The sequence below is a fragment of the Callionymus lyra genome, chromosome 16 (assembly GCF_982586985.1).
Source record: "Callionymus lyra chromosome 16, fCalLyr1.hap1.1, whole genome shotgun sequence".
Classification (NCBI taxonomy): Eukaryota; Metazoa; Chordata; class Actinopteri; order Syngnathiformes; family Callionymidae; genus Callionymus; species Callionymus lyra.
This window is the reverse complement of record NC_141833.1, coordinates 6,192,603-6,217,481: the sequence shown is the minus strand read 5'-3', so window position 1 is coordinate 6,217,481 and position 24,879 is coordinate 6,192,603. Positions and strand designations below refer to the sequence as shown.

The 24,879-nt window shown below is 38.4% G+C and overlaps 1 protein-coding gene across 17 annotated transcripts in view; it reads right to left on the bottom strand.

Moving 5' to 3' along the window:
- The window catches only part of mbnl1 (muscleblind-like splicing regulator 1), a 51,331-nt gene extending 36,291 nt beyond the window's left edge, over positions 1–15,040 (bottom strand). For 14 of the 17 annotated variants that reach the window (XM_087811198.1, XM_087811202.1, XM_087811205.1 and 11 more), the window contains exon 1: positions 8,431–8,673. The gene's annotated coding sequence lies outside the window, so the exon portion shown is untranslated. The other 3 variants (XM_087811200.1, XM_087811201.1, XM_087811199.1) reach the window with 3 other exon arrangements.
- Between the last annotated feature and the right edge of the window lie 9,839 nt (positions 15,041–24,879).

The window sequence follows — 24,879 nt, the reverse complement described above, 5'->3', positions numbered from 1 at the left end:
TGAAAGCAAAAAAGGGAAGTTGAGGCAGGCCATTAGGGGGAAGAGGTTAGTCATTTCCCTTCTTGCGAATAGCTGTGGGAGTGAAGACCAATGAGAGCTACCAGCGTTGCAACATTCTGGGCTGACGGCCAGGTGAGAGCGGAGGGAGGAGCGAAGAGGAGGCTGACCTGCTTTTAAATTCAAAGTTTAAATTATGTTAATTTTGCAGAAAGGTTGTTCTAATATATAGGATATTACTGTGTAATTCAGGTTAAATTGTAGCTTTAGGAATGCACTGTTTATGGTAAAGAAAAAGTGAGTTAATTATTGTAAAGATGCATTTTCTTTGGTGTAAAATAAGAAGTACCTCAACCAAGAAACACTTGTAAAGTTTACAGGAAGCCAAAACTAAATTCACAGTGTATTAAATACTTGTTTCTTAGCTTAGTTGAAGTGGCTTGAACAAAAAAAAAGTGTTTTTTGTGGGCAAAGGATCAATTACAACATGATTGCGCTAATGCCCCAAAAAAACATGCCCAGACTTTGGAACAAACTGCCTTTTCGACAAGTCTTACTGTGTCTTCTTCAAAACATAACATAAGTGTGACATCATGAGCTCTTTCTGTTGTGAGTGTTTTGTTTAAATCTGGTCGGACATGTGCAAGTTCTTTCAACTATTATACAATCAGAAATGTATTATGTTTACCATTTTATTCTCTGCCTGTTATATTTTCAGAGGTGTACAAACTCATCATATTTAGGTTCACTCACAATTTTCCAGCAATCATATCCACTTATGCATCTTGTCCTACTACACTTTTCAACTTTCCAGAATCCATTTTTTAAATCCTCCAGCATAACTGTACTGAATTTACTCTTGGGGACACTCGCCTGTGCTTATCTCATAAGAAGGGTTTCTCACCACACCCTGAATTGGCTGATAATCCCTTCACTTAGAACAGCGTGTTTCGCTTAAAGCGATGTGAACTTTACATCACTGCAACACACTATGCCTGAGGCCTGCAGCGGTGCAGCCCATGATATGATGATCCAGCAACGCTCATGTAAGTCTCAGCGTGTAAGATATCAAAGCTTTAGGTACGGATGATAAATCATCTTTGGGTATCACAGGAAGCTGTCCATGAATTTCTAATGCAACTGAAAATCTAAATAGGAAACACTCCTCCAGGGACCTAATTTCACTAAATGTATACAACAGTTGTAGTTCTTTTAAACAACAATTTTCTCTCATTACAATAATGAGGAAATTGATACATTTTATCGGTTTAATTTGTAAACTTTGTTATATGGAATCTGTTTTTTTTAGCGAATGGCAATTTCTTAAAAACCTTGCTAAATCCATATAAATCCGCCAACACAATAATATGCCTTGGAAGAGGAAGTTTTCTTTGTGACAATAAATAAAAACCTTATCTTGTCTTCACTCCTTGTCTTAACACCCCTCTAGAAATAAGCATTCATGCTAACAAAAATAGCCACTTGAAGGTTCTTTATCTAAATTATTGTGCTTTAGTTAAGATGGGAAATCATCCAACTCATAACATCAAATCCTCCACTGAAAAAAAAAAAATCAAGACTCCCCCTTTCCACTCCTTTTGCTCAACCTTTCTTGAAACCCTCTGCTGTGAAACCAGAGACAGCAACAAGACACACCTCAAGATAATCCAAACTGGTCCTGTTTACTACCCAGTAAACCATATATCTTCAGAATTTTCTCATTGTTCTTTGTCATATACTTTCTACAATAAACTGATGTTTTAATATCACCATCAGTTTTACAAGAAAAACCTACACTTCAATCTGTCCCATCCCTCAAAACCCATCAGTTTTCCAAAGATCTCATCAATCCTTGGCCCCACTCCCCTCTGGAGGTTTCAGACCACCACATTGATTTCCGCCTGTGTAATTGACTTGAACCGTCCGTCATACTGCAGCTCAAAAGTGGGTGGATTTAGGAGTGCCTAAAAGTTCTCCTCCCACCACACGATGACAAACGACACTGAAGACAAAGATCTAAACTGACAATCCGGGGGAAACAGGAAGTGTTCAGTATTTAGGTTTTATAAATTGAAGAGTTTAATACATGTATAATGATAGATTAGGGTCATGTAACCGACCCACGGAATAACCGCCACTCCCGCTATCAGACACACTGTGTTACTCTTTATAACAGTCAGGCAAGCATTTGTCTTTGTGAGGGATGAAGTTTGGTACAAGAGTGATAATGAGGTCTCATTATGATCCATCATGTCTGAACATGGACATCCTCCTCCAATTGATTTCTTCATCTCTGTGGTCTCCCAAGTCAGCATGCCACTCCCTCCACTCAATTGAGTCTTTCTGGAATTCATATCAAATTACTCTGTGAATGAACAATTCCAAAGAGAAATACTATAGCTATAGAGTTTCCCTGAATGTCCTGTCAGTTTTCAAAAAAAAAAAAAAACCTTTAACAAACATCCTTTATCGCAATGTTTAAAGACAAATGTGTAACGAGACTCTGATTTCCTTAAATATCTACAGGTGAGAAGGGTAACTCTAGCGTAGCACGCTCCGGTAACATGCACCACAAAGACGAGATGGATGATGTCGAAAAGTGCCGGGTTGAGATCTTGAACATAAAGGGGTGTTACACCGTCAAGGCATGTCTCAACTGACTTAAATGTGTAATGCTGCATGACATTTCCTAATCTGGGCTGGCCTCAGAGTTGCCATTGTTACTAACTCCTGGAGAAACAGTTTCCCAATAAGACAGAGGGTGTGGCACACATTTATAACAAGCCTCCCTAAACAGAATGACAGCAGATGCACATTATTAGTCTGGGCGAGTTTACAAGAGAGTTCAGGGAGGGTTTTTTTTCTGGTTAAACAGACATTCTTTTTAAATAAAGTATTATAATTACAACATAAACATTCACACATATCTTCATTAAGAGGCTTTTCATTGGAAATCCCGAGACATTTAGTATTGACCTTCACGTTTGGTTATGATGAGAAAGCTGTTATGGATCCCAGTAAACAGAGAAACATATTTTCAATAGAAATTAGACACATTTAAAATAACTTTACCATTCTCAATCAGTTACATTTTTTTTAAATATTTATTATTTTATAATGAAGTCTATGCTAAGCCCCCCAAAAAGTGTGCTATATATATATTTATATATTATTTGACAGCGTTAAATCCTGCAAAGCGAAGGACAGGTCAAAATACAAGCCGAGGCTGGAATTAAACAAGAGCTGTATTTAACTATTGGATTTAAACCCCAAGCACAATGATGAGAGGAGTCAAGCTCAAACACATTTTGGGCCACAGTTTAAAACTAATTTAGAATGACACAAGGCCTCACAGAGAAATCAGGAAATAAAGAGTGTAACAGAATGAGACGGTTAGTTTCAAAACACATAAAACTTCCTCCTTCTCACCTGACCTTGTCTGAACACCACACTGGGTTTGAAGCAAACATGCGTCCATTTAATTTTGGGTCTTTTACTCCATATTCAACAACAGAATCCACATGATGCAGTTTCTACTTTTATTTTAAAATCAGAAATAAAATGTATTTTTCTGTTCTAAATAAGGAACAAGGAATAAACCTGTTGAATTAAAATTACGACAGTCAGACATCTGTTGGCAAAAACTACCATTATAAGGATTTTGATGTTTTACTTTACGCTCCAAACTTGAGCCAAAGATTATCACCGTCTAGTTGATAGTTTGTAACAAGTTTGTGTGGTGCGCCATCCACTCCATTTTACCATACTATAATTAACATCTACGCCAAACCACCATAATCACATATCTCGCATGGATACTAATATTGGTTAAACACAAGTCAGATCCATGTTCGGCCACTTTCCAGCTTTCCTGAATCACATCACACACCAAAAAATAAATGAAAATGCAAATGGTTAACTCCTTATTTCAGTTTGGCCACTTAAAAGAACAGTGACCCTACATGGGATATGTGGTAGGCATGCATCTAGGTGTTCTTGGTTGCTTTCAATAGGTATTAAATGGAGTTGCCTCTTGTGGGCCACATTAAAAAAATAAATGAAAGCAAGATTTTGCTCCTGGGCCATGTGTCAGAAGTAATAATTGGTCTTGTTGCACTGATATGCTTACACTAGTGATACAAAATGTATCCTTTTTTTTCTTTTTTCTTTTTTTAGTTCCATGGACAAATCAGGGACTCTAACTTTGTGGATTGGAGTGGGAAGAACAAATTGCTGCCTAACACCTAAAAGAACAAGGAGCTGGTCTTGCACTGCTGGAGGTCCAGGAGTGTGGCTGGACAGTCAACTGCACTGGTAATGCAACACAGACCATTTGTACAAGACGGTTCAAAAGTATATCGTACTTGCTTAGGAGGCTTCGTCATTTAACCTGTGCAGGAAACTCCAATGCAAGTTTTATCAGTCCGTGGTGGCCAGTGTTTCGTTTTATGCTGCTGTGTACTGGGGTAGGAACCCTAACAGATTGGACAAGTTAATCAGGTGAGCTGGCTCTGGGATTGGCTGGATCTGGACTCCCTTGTGAGAGTTTCTGAATCCATGATGGCCTGTAGTTTGTTCAGTCATCCCCTGCATACTGTACGGAGCAGCTGAGTGAGATGAAGGCTGCTCCTCCCCAGATGTAACACTAATAGACTCAGGGACTTTTAATCTATACAACTCTGCATTTAGGTGCAGGAGAAGGGTGACGGGAAGATGAAGTCTACGCTTGTATTTGTATCCTGATTGTTCCATTTGACTTTCCAGAGGGATCAATAAAGTAATAGCTATCTATCAACTGTATACATCTGTCTACTGTATCCAACTATATATCTATCTATCATATCTATTCACTGTATATATCCATCTATGGTATCTATCTATGTGTTGGGGTTGACCATTTGTGGTCCAAATCCTTTTGGTCTGAATTTACTATCAAACACTGTTGACCACAACCGGAACTGAAACATTCATAACAGCCAAAGAAAATAAAGCCCTACCACCTGACTTCACTCACACCCAGGACACCACCCTTAGTGTGTTCAAATATGTGTACGTCCAACACCTGACAACATACAACATAACCAAAACTGTGTGTGAAATCGTGACAGAAGATTTTGCTACCAATTCAGTTCTATTTACTCACTTCCAGATGCAAAATTTAATTCTGGAAATAAGGAACAAAGATGGCCAGCTAACTGTTAAAAATAACTTCATTTTATCGGAGTGGAAGAGGTGGTTTTAGCATATTTGTCGAAGAGGAGACAAGGTGACAGAGGGCGCATTATAGTTGAGGACACTGAAGGTAACATAACACCACCGGCCTTGGTGCTGCTGATGCTGCACTCAAACTTAATTCTTCCGTTAGTCCACCTCCAGACATGGATGACAAATATTCTCTGGCCAAAAAATAAATAAATCACATGCTGCTTTTTAGTATCGATAATATCAGGAAGTTGTAGACAAATCTGCCGAAAAATCTCCACACCTGACAACCGCTGGCCTGATCCGTCATGTGGTGGAATAATGAGATGCAAAAGGGGAGTTTTAGGCCGGCAGCACACAATCTAACAAAGACCATTGATTCCTCAAATAGCAAACATTTGGAGACAATAAGATCTGTTGTTGAGTCTTCAAGAGACGCAGCGATGAACAAACAGACCAACTAACGCGCACATAAACACATAAACACAAACCTATAGAAACGCCACAGACTCTGCTTGTGTGTCCTGCCGAGTGTATTCCTGAACTGTGCTGAATATCTGATTGTGTGCAACACTGCATCATTGTGTATGTGTGCGAGACAGAATGTGTGTGTCGTGGTGATGTCAAGAGATAATTGCCGCCTTCTGCTGTAATATGCGGCTCATCGTCTCGTATTTATGTTGTATGTGTCAACGCAGTAAAACACAGAAGGCTTCTCAGCCAACCTCAGCGGCTAGTTCAACAACACAGAAGAGCTACACAAATCTGCACTCGTTCATTTGTCTGGCATTTGACCATTACTAGTTTGTGGCGTCAGGATTTCCCATACCGCTTTATTTCATTAGGTTCAGAATTATAAGATGTTCCTAAGCCAGAGTGGATGTAATATGCGGAATAACAAAAGACCCAGTAGCATCCTTTGTATCAGTAGATGTCTTTCATCGTTTAAAAAAAAAGAGGTTATAACACTGAACAGCTCCTTGTTTTCAAGAAAAGAGGTTAAGCAACTGCCAGAAGAAACACCTTATCAGCAGCACAAGTTCTTCATTTCTCCTTATGACCCAGCGTTCATAGCCAAAGGTGAGGCGGTGAAGAAAATGTGACCACAAAATGAAGGTTTTCTTTTTGCCTTAAAGTCTTTTCAAATAGATTTTACAGCATCACCAAGTATAAATAAAGCTTTACATTTCTCTACCATTTTTCAATTTTGTTGTTGAAAAAGCCAGTTGCCACCTTCAGTAATTGATATGTTTATTTCAAACAACAGGAACTCCTTGAAGTTTTATCCTATAAAAAACTCTTCGAACGTAGAGAACATTAGCTTAGTCCGTTATTAAGTATCATTATTGTCGCACAAGGTGTTTCTCAAGTAGAACAATTGAAAACTCAGGAGAATAACTGGTATAGCCCTGGCACATGTACAATAAAAACTGAACAATAATCAAAACTATATTATAAAGCATCTGTTTTACACACAAACCTGGAGCAACTATGAGAGATATTTTTTATATATATATATTGGCAGGCTAGTTATGTAGTGTTATATCATATTACAAAAAATAATCTTGCTAAAGACAAGGTAGCTATTACAAAGATGTTACAAGGATGCTCAGTCCTACCAAACAGGCTAAAACCTCCCCTGAAAATTGTAAAAGGCAAGAAGTATAAAATAGTTAAAATAAAATAGAATAGTTTGATTTATTCAAGAATTGTTATTGTGCTTTAAAGTTAAATAATACAGTTAAACTTCATTTTTATTTAACAAAGAAAGGAACTTTTTTTAAAAAATAAAAATTGTAATTTGTCTTGGTAGAAAACAAATGACTCGCCCCTAGAATATAAATCTTGTCGACACAAAATCTACGTGAACCCTGTTGAAGTTGTGTTGAGCAGTTGGAATATGTTGCAAACAGAGATGAGCGAGAGGCGAAGGCTTAACCTGTCAGCAGAAATGCAGCCATGCATCTAATCTCAGTTCCCCCTTTGGATGGGATGCTGTATGTAATAAAATCCGTTGGTTCGTGTGTGTGCAAGAAACACTGTTGACCATCGCGATCAGGTGACGACAAACAGTTCCTCAAACTTCTACCGGACCAGATCTCCTTCTCGGTAGGGAGGTCTGATCGCGGTCGATCTGCGACACATCTGATGGGTTGTGTGATAACTCGTGCGATTTAGTCTTGGCTGCCGTTTTAGGTCAAAACAACATTCCGTGCGCCCTCATGTCTCACAAACATCACAGGAGATAGCAGAGAAGTTGAAGGCAGAACTCCCAAATATAAAAGCCTATTCAATCTTTTTAAAGAAGAAACGATCAAACGAAACTTAACAAGATATTTTCTGGTAAAGCAAAGTACTTACAAGTGCAGCTGGAGCCAAATTAAATCCCATTAATTTCCATCTTCTTTTCCCAGCATATGGTACTTTTTTTTTTCAGCTGAACTTTCTCTCTTCTATGAGGAACTCCCCTTTGTCAGGCGCATGTAAACAGTCATTTAGTAACTCACCCAAAGTACGACACACACTCCCACAGACAGAGACACCCTCTCACACACTCCCTCTCTCCTCCCGCGACCCGGAATGCTTGGCAAGATCCTACTGTACTGAAATACTGTGCTCGCCATATAAGGAAACCTCAGCCCTACATGTCACCGATAATTTACATGCAAACGGGGCGGGAGTTTGTCAAACACTGCCGACAAATACAACACATTACCACACACACACACACACAAGCAGGACGATGATGTGGTAAAGTCTGACGCAGCTCATAAAGGTAACGCCGGCGATCTGCCTGAAGCCCTGGATCGCCACAGCGAGCAGGATAACTCCAAACATGTTCGGCGTTGAGTCAGACAGAGGGAATGACAGCTGAGTGGGCGATCTATTGATTCTCCTCACTGCTTCCTGGATCAACAACGGCCCACAACACATGCATGCGCACACACTCACCAGAACATTTTTTTTCCTCTCGCCAAGTACACTCAGGAGGAGCTATTTCTGTGTCTGTCTGTTAAAGAGTGGTCCATCTCTATCTGGGTCTGAATCGGAGTGGAAAGACAAAACAAACAAGATGACAGGAGGGTCTGCGGTCTTCATCTTAAGGAGGCGTTTTCACTGGCGATTACTTTTGGAAAAAGTCAAGGCTGCGGCACACACATGTGACGAAAGATTCCCCCCCGAGATAAACCAATGAGACAAGGCAAGAAGGGTTATGAACTGAGCTCTTACCTCTCACATTCGTCTCCAGCCTGTGTGTGAGTGTGTGTGTGTGAGTGTGTGTGTGCTTCTGCCTGTCGCTTGACTCTTGCTTGTTTACGCGTGTGCTCAGACAGGCTGCGACAGCAGACCCCCGGGCACCGGCTGGACCATTCTCAGGCAGGCAGGAAGAGCGGCGAGGCAGAGCGTCTGGCAGAGGAGAGGCAAGCGCGTGAATCAGCAGCAAATGAGTGGAAGAGCTTTGCAAAGCCCAGCACCGGGAGAGAGAGAGAGCGAGAGAGAGAGGGAGAGAGGGAGTAGAGGGAGGGCGAGAGAGAGAGGAGGAGTGTCTGCATGTGACTGTAAGTGCGGTTGAGCGTCGCAGTATTGGTTTGTGCGAGCTTCCGTCTTCCCCACGCCTCTAAAAAAATCGTCCGAGCCGGGGGTCCTCTTCTTACGTCGACTCCGAAACCCCTTCGGTCGTCTGCCCGAGGAGAGGAGGTCTTGGTGCACAGCAGCAGTAGCAACAGCTGTGAAGGAGGAGGAGGAGGAGGAGGAGGAGGTGGAGGAGGAGGAAGAGGGAGCTCCGCATGCACAGGCCATGCAGATCCTGCAGTCCTCCGTTCCTCCTTCGCTTCCTCGTTTGAAAGCCGGACACGCCCCCCCTTAAGAAAACTAGGAAGTGCTGACTCAGTTACAGCAGCGATGCCATTGCAAAAGCAGACAGAGGGAGGAAGTATCATGAACAATAAGACACAAAAAAGTATAATGAGAGTCAAAACAGCACTATATATATATATATATAATATATACGGAAAACCTGCAGCTGCAGGGTTGTGCACACGGAGATATATTATAGTATGTGTAGCAGAGAAAAGACAGGTCTTATTAATGTAGTATTAAAAAAACAACATGTGTACATTTTCAGATTTACATGTTATCCAAAAGTGTGTACGTACACACACAAAGAAGTAATGTTGCAACTAGGGGTGAAAGAAAAAAGTCCATAAACTTTTTTTTTTTCTTATCGATATACAACATCAATTTATTTTATTTTGGCTTTCTCCCTTTATTTTGATCATATTCCTTTCATGGGGTACCTTTCAATTAACTGTACAACTGTTCATTCATTTTTATTTGTTTTGCATTTTTTAGCATTACAACATTAGTTAATTTTTGTGTTGCAATTAAACTACCGTCATTACAGTCATTACGTCCTCCACATCTAAAGGAAAGATAAAATCCTTTGAGATCCCAGAGATGACTGAGGACTAGAGGATACAGTCGACTCCAGCGGCTTTAAAAGCTGATGTTTGGACATATTTTGGTTTAAAAACTCATGAAAGCAGTTTCGACTATTTTAAGAATCATGTGATCTGGAAAATTCTGCAACACTGGAGTCAAGTACTTAACAATACTACATTGTACGGCATTGTTTTGCATAGTATTTTGGACTTTCGAATTCAAAATGCAGCTTGCTCACACCGTTTTGAGGATCACCTACCCCGCCCTTAACTTAAGCATATATTTTTCAATAACTATTGAGCTGAAGGAGAGAGAAACAAGTGGATGAAGCTACAGAATTATGAGAGCGCTCTTGGTTCTTAATCCATATTCAGACGGAGGAAAAAAGTGCCACTTTTCATAAACCGCCAGCTATAGAACTGCTCACAAGGATTCCACCCAAGTTGGAAAGGTTGAATGGCCCTCACTTAATTGCAAGGTTCAGTGCCAACATTTTCTACCCTATTTAAAGTTTGAAAAGCATGGTATTGCGCACGCCGAGCTAAGACGTCGCTAAAAGCTTTTTTCCCCATTACAGAAGCCTATAAGAGCTACATTCCATTACAGCCATTAACGAGTGAATGAATCCGATTCGCTTTAACAAGCTGCGAGTCACGGATAAGAACTAAAAAACACTAATGACTATATGATAAAAATTACTTTTAAAATTGCTAAGAAAATCATGAATAAGGAATAAAAAGACGCAAAAAGGGGTTTCATGTTTGGATCATGACCAGTAAAAAAAAACCCGATGGACAGCTTTGCTATAGAATCGAGCTGGTTTCTGTCGGGATGTGTTCTCCCCGCACACGCACAACTTTCTGCTGCGTCGTCCAACCTTGCAACACCTTAGCTCAGCTCTACACCCACATGGAGGAAAGACATATGGACTGCACTACATCAACCTGACTGTCCTTAGTAAGCAGCAGCGCATTGGCAGCTCTCACTGGCACCTGAGAAAAAGAGAAACTCGTCCTGTAAATCTCACACTTTGCTCCATAATATATAATGATAGAACTCTATAATAAAGAGCGTGAAGGGCACAATAAAGAAGGTATTTGTTATATGCCTTTTAGATGAGAAACAATGCAGATTTCATTTGAGTTCTTGCGAATTATAATCAAAGATGAAAAGAAGGGACCTTATAGAACCACTTCTTCTGTTGCCACACGAGCGTTTCACAAGCTTAAGACCTTGATTCTGCTTCAACATGGTACTGGAAATGCAGCACTACTCTGCCTCTAATGTTAGCGAAAAGACTCCTTTTGAAATAAATGTTGGGAAGCAGAGATTAAGATAGGAAAGACATTAAAAGCTACACTTTTTATGAATTGATTTGAGCGAAGAGAACAGTCAGGAAGATACTTGTAATGTGGAAATGCTGCATATAAGGGAAAAATAAAAACAACCTGAAACAAACTCGGTTACAAACTGATAAGTAGTCGCAGAAAGAACAAATTGTATATTAACGGAAGTATATCAATGGCACTCCTTTTACATAAAATGGCTCACATCATGGGTTCATTACTACTTGGAATTAAAAAATGTAGAATTGAAATGATTACATTTAGAACAATATTTTCTCAGTCTTCCCTTTTTTTGTGAGTATGCTTTTTTCAGTCAAACTAAACTGTAAGTAAAAAAAAATAAAAATAAATTAAGTATCTTTCTATGACGTTTACTAAATCCAAATTACTTACTTACTTGGAAAAAGTGTAACACGAGGCTGCATTGATCCATGTTTGGTTCATAAAACTCAACACTGTCTTTTGAAATGTTAAAATTAAAATAAAGCATGTGTTTTTCCTTGAAGCACAGTCACACAAACACTTTCCAGCATTCCAGGAATTCCCTGAAGCATCAATTTGAGGTCTCTTGAATGTTTCTGGAGAATTGCAGATTGTGTGACCTCCATTTCTACCAAAATAAAAGCCTGTTAAAATACAAAACAACTTTATAAAAGTCATAAAAGATCATGAATTGGCTCACTATAAATCAGCCAATTTCGACTGGTTTGACTTACACTCAACCCCTATGTGACAACATGCAACTCTAATCAAGAAAAGACTATATTTATTTAAATATACATTCAGATATATTATTATTAATATAATAAAAGAAAAAAAAAAACTATTTTTGCCAAGAAAAAGGCCTGAGACCCACTAAAGGTAGCAAAGTGACCCACTTTTAGGTCCAGAACGACAAGTTGAGAAAGTAGTCACTGGTAATTTTAAGAAAACATTTTTTATTTTTTAAATCCATCCCTGGGCACCAGAAATTTTGTGGTTGGCCAGATTGTTGGTGAAGTTTGACACATGTCTTGTGTACATGTGCGAAATAATTGAACAGTGAATTTATAGAACATTAGCGCGTTTCTTTAACTAACTCTTACGAAATAAATGATATTTTATTTATTATTTTTAACAATATATTCATATTGTTATCAAATGAAATATTCTGGAAGAGGTTATTTTAAGAGAAACCTCAAGCTGTAGTTTTAAATACGTGATATATTAGCAACAGAATTAACAGAAAGAAATAGGAATAATATAATATATATATATATATAATATATATCAGAAGCATTACATTTAGACTTGGATATAATCTCACTGTACAAATATCCCATCTTGAAATCGTCACACTTTCACCCACCACACTAGCGGAACCAGTTCTTGCTGCTGCAAAGCTGTGTTTAATACAGAGCTGGTGATAAGTCATCTCTAATTTACACAGCACGTCTTTAAGCCTGCAGTGAGAATCTGTCATGGAACAACAGCTGCGGTGCTAACTCTCAATATCCGGGTGCATTGTGCATTTGAGGTCAGCGAAAAACAACAGGAAAATACTTCACATCAAAAATCCGAACCCTTTCAAGTGCACACACAGTGAACAGTTCCAGCCTGGAATGAGGCGATAGCCAGAGCAACTCCTAGATCTGAGCTATTCATGAAACTCAGACATTGACGTGGAATTTCCCTTCTACCACCACAGCTGAGTCGAGGCCAGTTTTTCTCTTCCTTTCTGTCAGTGGAGCTTAAGTTTTTTTTTCGCCTCTGCATCTGTATTTTCCTCTTCCAACTTTTTTTCAATGTCTTACTTATGACTGCAACTTTATTCTCTCCAACAAGGCACATTAAACTAACCCACAGCTACTCACGCATTAGTCACAAACCACGACCATGTCTTATCCGGGCCAAACCCTGGATGGACTAGTTTCTTTAAATACTACTCGTTTACAATTAATCACAAGTGTCTCTTTACTTTTTAGTGGGGTTTTTTTGGGGGTCAAAATCAGGTGCAAAGTCCTCAGTTTCCTCAATAAAATGTTTGATAACTATATAGAACTTCCTATATGCACTTTAAGAAAAATGTTATTCTTTGTTTTATGTTTCAGGGATTATAATCTGTAGCTCCACAAATAACTAATTTTCGTTCATACTTTTACTTTTCACTGTAATGCTCAATATTTTGTTTAAATTGCATTGACACACAAACATTACTGTCAAGACTCTTATTATCAGAGTCATATCCAGTTATTTTACTGCACATTAATGGAAAATGAGATTCAAATGACCAAAACTACTGTTGCTATAAAAATCCTATGCTTCTTTTTTTGTACTTTTGTACTTCATTTCAAAGTTTTCTTGGGTTATGATGTTATTTTAAATTAGCTAATATAATAGTTTTAATTTATAACCTCACAAAACAAAACCACACAAAAACAACAGTTTATAAAATAAAACAAATGATAACACACATAAATAAGTGCACACAAACAGACATGCATGTTTTTTAAAGTGCTATAATATAATAATAATTATGGTTTTGCCACTATTGCATGTATATTTGTTGTCAATAAGTTACACAAACAGATGATGTAATAGTTATCATAGGATCGCAGTGGATCGAGTCATGCGAGAAGCTTGTTTCATAACAAAAGCTGGACTCAGTCCTTTAAAAGATGCACTGATAACACCGACTTGTTAGATTAGAAATGTGTCAAATATAGTGTGTTAGAAGCTTTAATATGTGGCTGCCAATTATTATCCCTCTGTGTTAAATGACTCAAATTATTCTTGATAAAAAACTTCTCTCATCAGTCATCATATAATTTATGTCCATCATGACTTACCACGTTATTGAATAACTTAACAAATGAAATAGTAATTCAAGTAACTTGTTTGGACTGCTTAGACCTTCCAAAGAAGATGTGTATTCGTCAGTGGTTTACAGATAATTTGTTTCCGTTTCTGGTTCCTTATTTAGTCGTGACATCAGTTATTATCTAGAGCAGCAAAAGGAAAACAGTTGACTTAAGTCCACCATTATATCCCCACCCTCATCTCGGATGAATTTCCACCCTGAGCTCCCCCACCATCTCAGCGCTCTGCTATTTCCCGACCCTCTGTAAATGACACTGGCCGGCTGATGTGAACTCTCACTGCGCCGAGGAAACGTCCCGAAGCTTTTGTGTGCCAGAGTGCGACGGCTCATCTGTCACTCCGGCCACAAATAAACATGAACCTTCTATTACAGATCATCCAAGTCTGGTCGAGAGCCTCCAGCAGAACAAAACTTTTTTACTTTATTTTTATTCCTTTAAGGTTGCTCTGAGATGTTGATGTGAAACTTTCCACAGACAGATTTGTGGTATTTATTCCACTTCTGTGTGAAAGTGAGGAGGTCATGCGTCAGCACGTGATGGAGTCAGAGTGAGTAATATCAGCCTAATATTATGGCGGGAATAAACTGCCGTGAAAATAAACCAATCGCAACATATCTTAAAACATTTCAACTATTCTAAAATACAAAGTTGCTTCCAGCTATCTTGTAACCAGAATCAGTGATAAGTTAGGCTGTCAACAGTTGGAAATGTCTCCAAACACTGCGTTACTCAACAGCGATTTAACAACTAAAACCATTTAGCATCTCAACAAAAAGCCTGTGTTGTATATCTTGTGGTTTCCACTGAAACTTCTTTCCACTCTGCAGCGTTGAGAGGAAGCAGGTGCAATTCAAGCTGTCAAGTTTGAAATACTCACACGTTCTTGTCCTCAACCAGCACCGCAGTCAGTGTGTGTGTACGTGCGAGAAAAAAAAAAGTCTGGGTGTGTGCACTTCTTCAGAGCTTATCTTGGAGATAAACTGAAAACACGGTGAAAACACCCTTTACACCGAGGGTGTGCAGTCATTTCTCTTGGATTTGTGCAATAAACTATTCCCTTACCACAACAATTGTGCTGAACAAACCTTGAATTTAAACTACTTTAACAACAAAAAATAATAAAAAATGTACAACTTTCAAGGACGAGTCGATGATGAAAAAAAGACTCACCTGTGTGTCGGTTCTGTGCCACTAAGCTACAGCAACTGACTCGCTCAGATACAGGCCACGCTGCCGCAATGCATTGTGGGGGAAAGTCACAGTTTCACTTCTCACTTCCTCTCCCTCGTTTTTTACTCTCCTATTCACTCATAATAGCAGCGTCTGCATAGCAACGGCCATACCACAAGTGTGGTCAGGTTTTGTAGCAAGCCATCGCTGCGCAACATCAAGTCTCCATGACAACCACTTTATATCTCATTTGCATCTTCCGCTTGCATTATCTACCGAAGCCAAATATGGTCGCATTAACCCCCCCCCCCTCCACCCCGCCATGATCTTTAAATAACCCACTCCCTCTTTTCATGTGTACACACTTTACTTATAAGCCCCTACAAGTATGTCAGTCTTGAAGTGTGCGAAAAAAAGGGGAAGTTACTCTGACATTTGAGATAAGTGAGGCAGCTTTGAAAGAGAGGAAGTGGGGGTGTTGTCAAGTGTTGCTTCTGAACAAAAAGACCATGTTGCCACTGATGAACCCCCCCAATGGTAGAGTTCATCGCTGCAGGATTCAACTCACCCCTCTCGTGCAGGCGCCGGCCCATCTCCCTCTTCATCCTCAGAGGACCGTGTCTATCAACGTATCGGTGGAATGTCCAACAAGGCCCCCCAGAGCCCACACACAGCAAAGCTCAGCAGCACTCAGCACCTGTCTCCAACTGCCGGCGCAGAAGGGGATGCACGGTCAATCAACCTTTACACCAGGGCGGAGGGAGAAAAGAAAAAGACAGGAATTCAATCCGGTATATTTTTTTTTTTTTACATTGTGACCAACAGAGAAAAAGAAAGGAGAAAATCCTTAAAAGAATCCAGAGAGAGTGTAAATGTTCTGTGCACACTTTTAAAATTTCTGTAAATTAAATCCATTAATCGTTATTCAAGTTAATTCTCTCTTGGACAAATGCCAAAATGACTTCTTAGCTAAATGTCATTTTAAGCTTTTAAATAGTTACCTTTGTTTTCAAGGATCTTTAGAGTTAAATGGTTTCAGTTAAGTCTGATGCCCACATCTTTTTCACCAGTAAGACTAGATGAAAACAGCTGATTAGGCGAATTACCGTGATTAAAAGGCAACTAATGTGAAAAAAAATAACTCTTCTGACTCACTCACAAGTTTCAAATGTTGAAGTCTTCCTCTCCAAGATACAGTCTGTCATCATGATGATGTTTTGAAGTTATTAAAAAAATAAAGATCCCCCACCCCCCGTTTGAAATCTCAGAGAACGACAGGTTACGATAGCTGAGTCAAATATGACATAATAACAGCTTCACTCCTCCTCAGCTGTAGTCACGCCCCGCTTTGTTTATACAACGAGTCCCTTGGAGGAAAAGAGTCCCAGGATTGATCATGAGTGGTGACAAATCTCGATGGTTGACCAATAATTGAGCGGGTGTGGTTATGGTAAACAAGATTTAATCTGGAGAAAAACAAAGAGTTTTCAGTGGGCGGGGCCTAAGTTAATTTTCTATTGTAAATATTTCAATGAAAAGTTTAGTACAAACATATTGATACTGAGTAAAATACAGGTCCAAGGTATATATAAGACACACTTAAATCAACACATTAGTTGCCATTTACTAGTGAATGAATGATAATTATCTCTCGGACAAATGCAGTGAAGTCTGATGCTCAGATTCTCTTTTATTAGCAGTTATCTTACATTAAAATAGCAGATTAGGAGAATTAGAGTAGGAGGACTAAACAATATTCATATATGTATTGCAACTTTCCCACGATCACATCGTCTTTCATGGAATTTGGATCATTATGATCCGTGGCCGAGTGATCGAAGCACCACTAGTACTAATAGGTATAATACATAAGCACAATAATACATACATATCGCTTTCATAGCAGAGGTGTTACATGCCAAGTAATGTTTTTAAAATCCAAAGTATTTATGCCAGAGGTAAGACCTTTTCTGCCATTTCACAATTCATACCAAAACAGTCTTGAAGGAAGTACTTTGTCTCACACAAACAATTTTACTCCACTATGAATGGTGTGTTTAAAGACACGACAAGCAACTGGTATACACACGTCAAAATGCAAGAAGGGAATGCAAAACTCTTGTGGCGACTGGTTTGCATCTTTAATGTGTTTCTTAGGAGACGACAGCTGTAGTTTGATATGCTAGAGTTGAAAAATCTTAACAACGATAATAAGCGGGATGTTACCTATCAGGGCACATATTTTGCAGTGATGCAAGCAGAGATGGAAAATTAATTGTTTTTTTCCTTTTTCTACAGACTTCCACACTTGATAAGGAGCTTAAAATTAACACTTCACTCACATTAGACCGTCTCCAGGCATAACTTTACACAAAGTATGTTGTTTTTTCTTGGAATTGAAAATCTTTATAGCTTTTGAATATTTTTGTTTCAAATTTGTTAAGAGTTTGAGATATGTTTTTCTTGAGCCACACTCATACCCACCAACACAAGTGGAAAAAACGCCAACATATTAAATTCTGATGCAATTTTACTCAATAAAAGTAACATTACCTGCCTTAAATTCTACTTGAGTTACATCAAAAATAACAAAATGGATAAAATTTACTTTGGAGTAAACATACTTTTGGGGGAGGGGGCATACTCTGTAGTCCCAAAAGCACAAGATTTATATCTAAATCTCCATATTTTTATTCAAATGTAGCAAAATAAATAATGTTGGCCTTTAAATCCTTTAGGCTATATAATGCATCTCAGTTGTTTGTGTGACTTTGGTGATCGTACCCATCACTCAAACTACTTTGAATCATTGAAATTATAGATTTATTTATATTTAGGACATCTAAAAAAAAGAAATAAACACTTTAATTACATACATGTTGTTTTTTGTTATTCTCCATAATGGCTTTGGAATATTATAGCTCTGCATTTGTCTTGGAACTGAAGAAACTTCTGAAACATCTTCCTAGAACTGTTGACTCGCTTTTTGAACCACTTGGATAACCATGATCTGGATGATGAATTATGTGTTTTTAATCACTGGAAGTTCCATTCTAAATTATATATTGTTGAGTCAAACTGTAGGAATTTAAACATGTTAATTTCACCTATATAACATCACAAGTATCTTCATGATTTATATATACAGCTGTACAAACAGTACTTTTTAACATGACCATTTGGATTCCAAATAGTAACTCAAAACTCATTGTTAAACCAGACCAGCTCCTAACTTTAACTCAGCAACCAGCACTTAAAGAAGCTTGGACAAAGCATCATATATCCTGAGCACAATATGACCTCCACTTCTCTGGACTGCAGAGATGGAGGGACTTTGGGGAGAAGCAAGTCAATGAAACCAGGCCTAATTTAGCCCTCACTCCTCCACAAGCTGCCAGGAACCACACTGAGACTTCTTCCCTTTTTAGGGCTCCCGGGACACAGGGGCCTACGAGTGGCACTACTACATCCCAATTTGCATTAAGTGGCTGAAACGGAAGGGAAGAAATATAATAAAAACAAAAGATCTGGATCATTAGGGCAAAGAATCTTCAGCCACTTGGAATACAAAACCATGACTTGTAATCCTCAATTGTGATCCCATTTAACAATGTGCCACAGACTTGTTCTCCTGACTAGAAAGGATAAAACATAGCTAGATATACATGAAAGAAAGATAACCATAGCTAAAAGAGTGAAGAATCAGATGGACAGCTCCGCCATTATACTCACATCAATCAGCATCAACTGTGACAGTCTATGTATTTAAAATAAATGGCTTGGACGGGGATTACTTGACGCTCCACTCCTCTTATATTACCGTACTTTCTATTAGTGAAATAAATGCGTGGTCACGTTCTCTGGAGTATTGAATTCACAATTGGATTATCCATAGTGGAGCACTGAGGCACCGTCTTTACCTCCCACAGCCAGCGAGAAGCACACAAGCACATTTTTGAAAAATTGACAGTCAACCATCTAAGACAAAAGCTGCTTTAAACGACAACATAATCCAACAACTCAATTACAATGTAGCAAAATCATACAAAACACACATAATGCCTTTTGTACTGTAAAGAACATTTAGTTCAATTTAGTCTTGCTTAAACAATTTAGTCTTACTTAAACTGTAAAGTTTCTTCAGATAACTTTGTTATACGAGTCTACTGACTCCTTCAAGAAACACCTTAAGACGTTCAGGCTTTTCCTTGATTTTCTGGAACTCCTGTTGTGTTATCAGTTTTATCTTGATCTTTAAAGTATATACTTTATTGAATATTGTTTTGATTGTTTAAGCACTTTGTGACCCTGGTCTGGAAAAGCGCTATAGAAATAAAAATTACTTACTTACTTACTTTAAATAAAAATGAATTGAATATTTCACACTAATAAAAAGTGTTTTATTGACTACATGGCAAACAAAAGAAAGTGATTATATAAAAGGTGAAAATTACATCCACAAACTGTATATATAACTAAAGGAAACTATAAATATATAACTTAAAAAATGTTGAAAGTTGAGAAAAACAAGGGATTTACTGCACAGTAAGAGAGTGTCGTTCGGCCTTCTCTTAGTCACAAGTTATTGAGGTCACCTCTGGCGGGATGAGGTTTCTAGTTCAGAGACCGTCATTGTTGTTTCCAGGAGCCTTCCAGCCACTGAGTGTTTCCTGCGAAACAGCAACCAACAGTTAGAGCTGCGGCTAAAAAAGGTGGCGAGTGTTTGCACAAATCTGCTGCCAACCCTCTTCCTATTTGACGCTTCAATAACGTTTAACTTCATAGATAGGAGAGGCTGACGGCTGTTACAAACGAACTCCTTAGACATGATGGGTGAGGTCACTTTCAAATGGGACATTTTATTATTCACTTTTTTTGTATGATCATGATCACACAAAAACACCAACTATTGTTGGCTTTGCTTTACAGTATCGAACTTGTTAATTTTTGGAAAATAATCACGTTTTCCCCTTCCAGACGTCAACACATCTGTCTAATGAAGACATTCCGTTAAAAAAAACAAGTATTTCCATCTTCTTTTTGGACACTCTCACACATCAGATGAAAACTGTAATCTGAGAGCAGGAGTGTCAAACTCAATCAATCACACAAATGAGTTTACCAAACTGTCTGCAACAGTAAGTACGAGTCTGATTTCGAGGCTATATTTTATTGTGGACATCGATAATCTATGTTCCTTCTCTTATTTTTAACACTGCCATCTTTAAAGGTCACAATTTCAACGTGAACATTAATCCATTTTGATCTGAGCAAACCCTACACGTGCCACATACAATGACTGGGCTAAATACGATTGACGCACAATGTGTAAAACAAAGAAATACACTGGTCTCTAATGTATGATTGATAACTTTGTCTCAATGCTTTGCTCATATTTACAGATATTAGTTAAAGCAGCAGTACATCACACTTTGACCTTCTCCGTTTGTTGTTTTATATTTTATATATTGATGGGTTTCATTTTTAACTATCATATCTCATAGTAGATTTTTTTTTTTTATTTGTGAGAATCGAGAAAAGGTGAGTTAGGACATGCAGTTACACCGTTATGACACGGAGAGGCGCCAGAAACCATTTTTTTCAACTTATATATTTTCGCTTTAATAAATGTATTACAAACTTGGATAAAACAACAAACAAAAAATATGTTTTCTTATACCAAATGAAAATTCCCTGTTATTTTCTTGATTTTATTCTTTGAACTTCAGGTTACAAGATCGAAACAAGGAAATAAAACCATTTTTAGTGTTCAATATCACGAAAAAGTCTGGATACACACGGGCGAACGTGGAAATAATGTTTTGATAATATAGTTAAATTCGAGTAACAAAATTCAATATAGCCTTGGTACAACAGATATTTGGCTAGTAGAATACAACAAATAAAGCAACTATAGGGAAACTCAGTTTGATGACCTCGACTCAGTTTTTTACGATTTCTAAAAATAAATCGGTTCAAACCGTCTTTCGGTTACCTAGCAACCCCCAAATCTATTGTAAAACTATCTCAACTGAGCACAAGACACAATTATATCCCCTCGGCCAATCACGCGTCGCCCTGAGCCATAAATAACAAACTGCTCCCCTACTGAGCAGCAGTCTGTAGCCATAAGTCAACAAACACTTTCTACTGGAGGAGCGCTCGCCGCTGGATTCATGTTACTCAGAAGACAAACAGAGCAGGACGAGGCAGCCGCCGACAGATTTCCAGAAAATGTCCCTAGACGGCCAGAGTACGGGGGAAGAGGGAAGCAAATACGGGCTATGATTACAGAGTCGTAATGACGGTGGTTGGGTGGGACTGTGGGGATGAGCTGTTATTAAACAGAGCTATAGCGAGGGAAGCCTAACTGACGCAGAATGACATGGATTAATACCAGAGTAAAGACTTCTAAAGAGTTAACGTGAAAAGTTTCCCTCAGCCTTCATGTTTTTGCCAGTCAACACTGTGCTCTGCAAAACAGTTTAGTCTCCAGGGCCTTATATTTAGATTTTATGACCAATATCAGATTCTAACCGAGGATATATTTTTTTTTACCACTGATGCCACTTTTAATGGGGCAAGAATTTATGAACGCAATTAAAACTAGATAACATTTAATGGCTTGAAGAGACACTGGTGCTTTTTCTACGAGCTAACTCAAGGTTTTTTTTAGAAATTATCTTTCAGCTACATGGCATGTCATCGTGCCCTTATCGTCAAAATTCCTTTTCTCCTTTTTTCACTTTCAAAAACTGATTCAGAAATACCCTTAGTCGAGCATTCGCTTCTCCTTTCAAAGACTTTAGGAAGCAACGTTACCCACCTACTTTTAAACGTACTGGGTTGCTTAGTAACCGCCACACTTTACTATCAAGCAAACTAATGAAACTAATCCAATAACAGACGTTCAACATCTCAGCTGACACATCAAATAGCTCACTTGGCTTCCAGACTTCACTCTGGCAGCGACACGTCAAGAGCAAGACGGTTTTGTTGTCCGGCAGAGGCTCGGGGACGACACCATTTGTCACAAAAGAGGGGGAAAAGGTTTCAAGATAAAACAGGTTTAAGAGCGACAAACATCAGTACCTTGAGGGACGTCGGTGGCGAAGAATGTCATTGGGTTGGTATTCAGGTCGATACACTTCGCAGACAGTAATGCATTGTTGAATCGATGGAATGGGATGAAACTGGAATATAGAGGCAAGAGAAAGTGACAAAGAAGTTTTGGCAGAACAGAAGGATGTCAACAGAATGGGCGCCTCTGGGGAGAAGAGTCTGTGACGGCTACAGATAATCGATTAATATGATTAAAGCGCAAAATGTATCTAACATTATAACAAAGAGCTACTTAAAAATGCTCTATTTCGCTTTCTAATGCTGCAAAAGAATGGTGAGGATTAAATGAAGGCGCGAAGATGGAAGCAAAGGTCAGATAAGAAGTGTGATCAGAGCAATAAAAAGTTATTAATATCAACTCTCTGTAAGTGTTCGCTCATATTTTATGACACTATCATGATACCAATATCAACATCAGCTGAGGATTACTTTTTATGTGACCTAGTTATGGATGTTGACAATATTTTGGATTATTATCAAATCCAAAATATTGATTTAATTTCTATTGTTTTATAGATTAGCAGTCTAGATCATGTGTCAAACTCCCAGCTGATGCATGATTCTCTCTGCCAAGTCGAGTCGTTTTTTTTATGTGGTCCGCTAGAGCTGTGAACATCTTTTGAATAACAGTCTTAAAACTTATCAGAATTAGAATCAGAACAGTTTTATTGCTGGTGTTGTAAACTCAACACAGGAATTTGCTGAGATGGCGTTACAGAATATAAAAATGAAATGAAACGAAAATAAATTGAAATAAAATGAGATACTGTATTATCATACAATTACATAAATAAAATAATAATAATTTATTAAAATTAAGTAAATGACATTGCATTTAATTAAACAATATTGATGATCAGTAGAAAGGTCAGCTAGAAAGATGACAAGACTTTTGAGCATAAAACAAATATTTAATATGTCAAATAAAAATGTGCAATATGTCAAGGAATGTATTAAAACAGGATGAAAGCTTGTGCTTCAAAGATAATAAAAATTGTTCTTGTCGTAAAAGTTTTTATTTTTGTGACCTTCAGTTAGTTGAAAGTTTAGTTGAAACTGTTCATGGTTTATATCCAAGAGCTGCCACTTGAAGTCCACTTGCAATTCATTTTTCTAATTTCCCTTTCATTCAATTCTTAAAGGAACAAAGTGCTCCAGATTGAATTCAGAATATAAGGAACCGCATGCATGGTGGTGTAGAAGGCCCACCTGTGAGGAGGATTTAGTGAAGGGGGCAGACCAGCCCAGACATTATAGAGCACCAGTACCACACAGTCTACAGTCAGATACCACCACGCCCTGTCCCTGGGACCTGGTCCAGAATGAAAGTGGGGGGTGTACCCACATCACCGCAGCCATCAACGCATTTTAGCACAGGTTTCATCACATTTTGGTCGACTCGAAACAAAATCTTCGACGAAAAAAACAAAAACACCTGAACAGTTTGAACGTCTCGAGACTACAAAGTGAATCACCGCAGCTCGATCGTCCTCTCAGCCTCCATGACGTCCCCCTTAAGCGTCCCCCATTGGGATTCCGGTAGCCTACATTCGCAGTTTCAAGGTCGACGGCAGCCTCAAATTAAATTACTCGTCCCGCTTTGTGCTGTTGGCGCCGGGTCAAAAACGACTAAAGCTAAAGCGATGAGCGCGGGTTTTCTTGTCTTTCTTTTTTTTTTTTCACAGGGAGACACATTAGTTCTGACCCTGCGGTGTCATGTTTGCACAAGCAACGAGCTGAGAAGAAAAAAAAAAAAAGAATGCAGAAATTCATCGCAGTGTATTAAATTCTGCCAGTCAACAATTCATAGGAAAAAATCAATTAGGTCTGCTTTAGATTGCAGCACTTTTTACTGCAAAGGTTTGGACTTCCTGTGCTGTTGGGGTGTGTCAGGAGCTTAAGTACACAAGGAAGCTCAGGTGCCACAAGATAGTCAATCTAAACAGACGCTGCAGTACAACGCCATCTGCTGGCTCGGGAAAGAATGACAGATGACGCCAGATTGAGAGGATGCAGTCAGACACCATTGTGACAGCGACATCATTTGAAAGAAGTGCTGTTCACTTACTAAAGTAGCACATTCACAGTGACGAGCCTCTTGGGATTGTGACCTTGACATCATGGAACTTATCTCTGAATAGCAGAGCGGCTGTTATCAGCAGACCAGCAGCACAAACACACACAGTGGAGTGAGTGGAATCTACTCAACATACTGCAAAAGCAAAGGTATAAAAGGACTTTAACATTTTTTATTATTATAGATATAATAGGATTTCACACAAAAAGCTACTTCTGATATTGAACCAAATCACAATTTGTCCAATTATTGGTGTTTTAAGACAATGTTTATGTCATGTGTGAGTAGATTAGCGTTGATAAAAGTAACAAAACTCAAAAGAACTAGCGACACTGAAATGTGGTCTCCAGATACAATACTAATTTTAAGTATGGATCCAATTTTAATCTTTATTTTATACAATCTCAGACCAAACTTGTTATCAAAGTTGTAGTTTCTTCTTGCTGTTTTTTATTATAAATATTTAAAGTGTGTTGCTGCTAATTGTTACATGTTAACTTGAAACAGGTTATTATTTTTTGGTTAATAAAGATATTTATAGTAAATTTGGTGGTCTTTTTTATTCTTGTGGTATCAGTATATAATAGTATTTATATTAAATGTGTAACATGTTTGCATTTTTATGTTTCTGATGATGTAGGGTCTGATCAACTGCTGCATA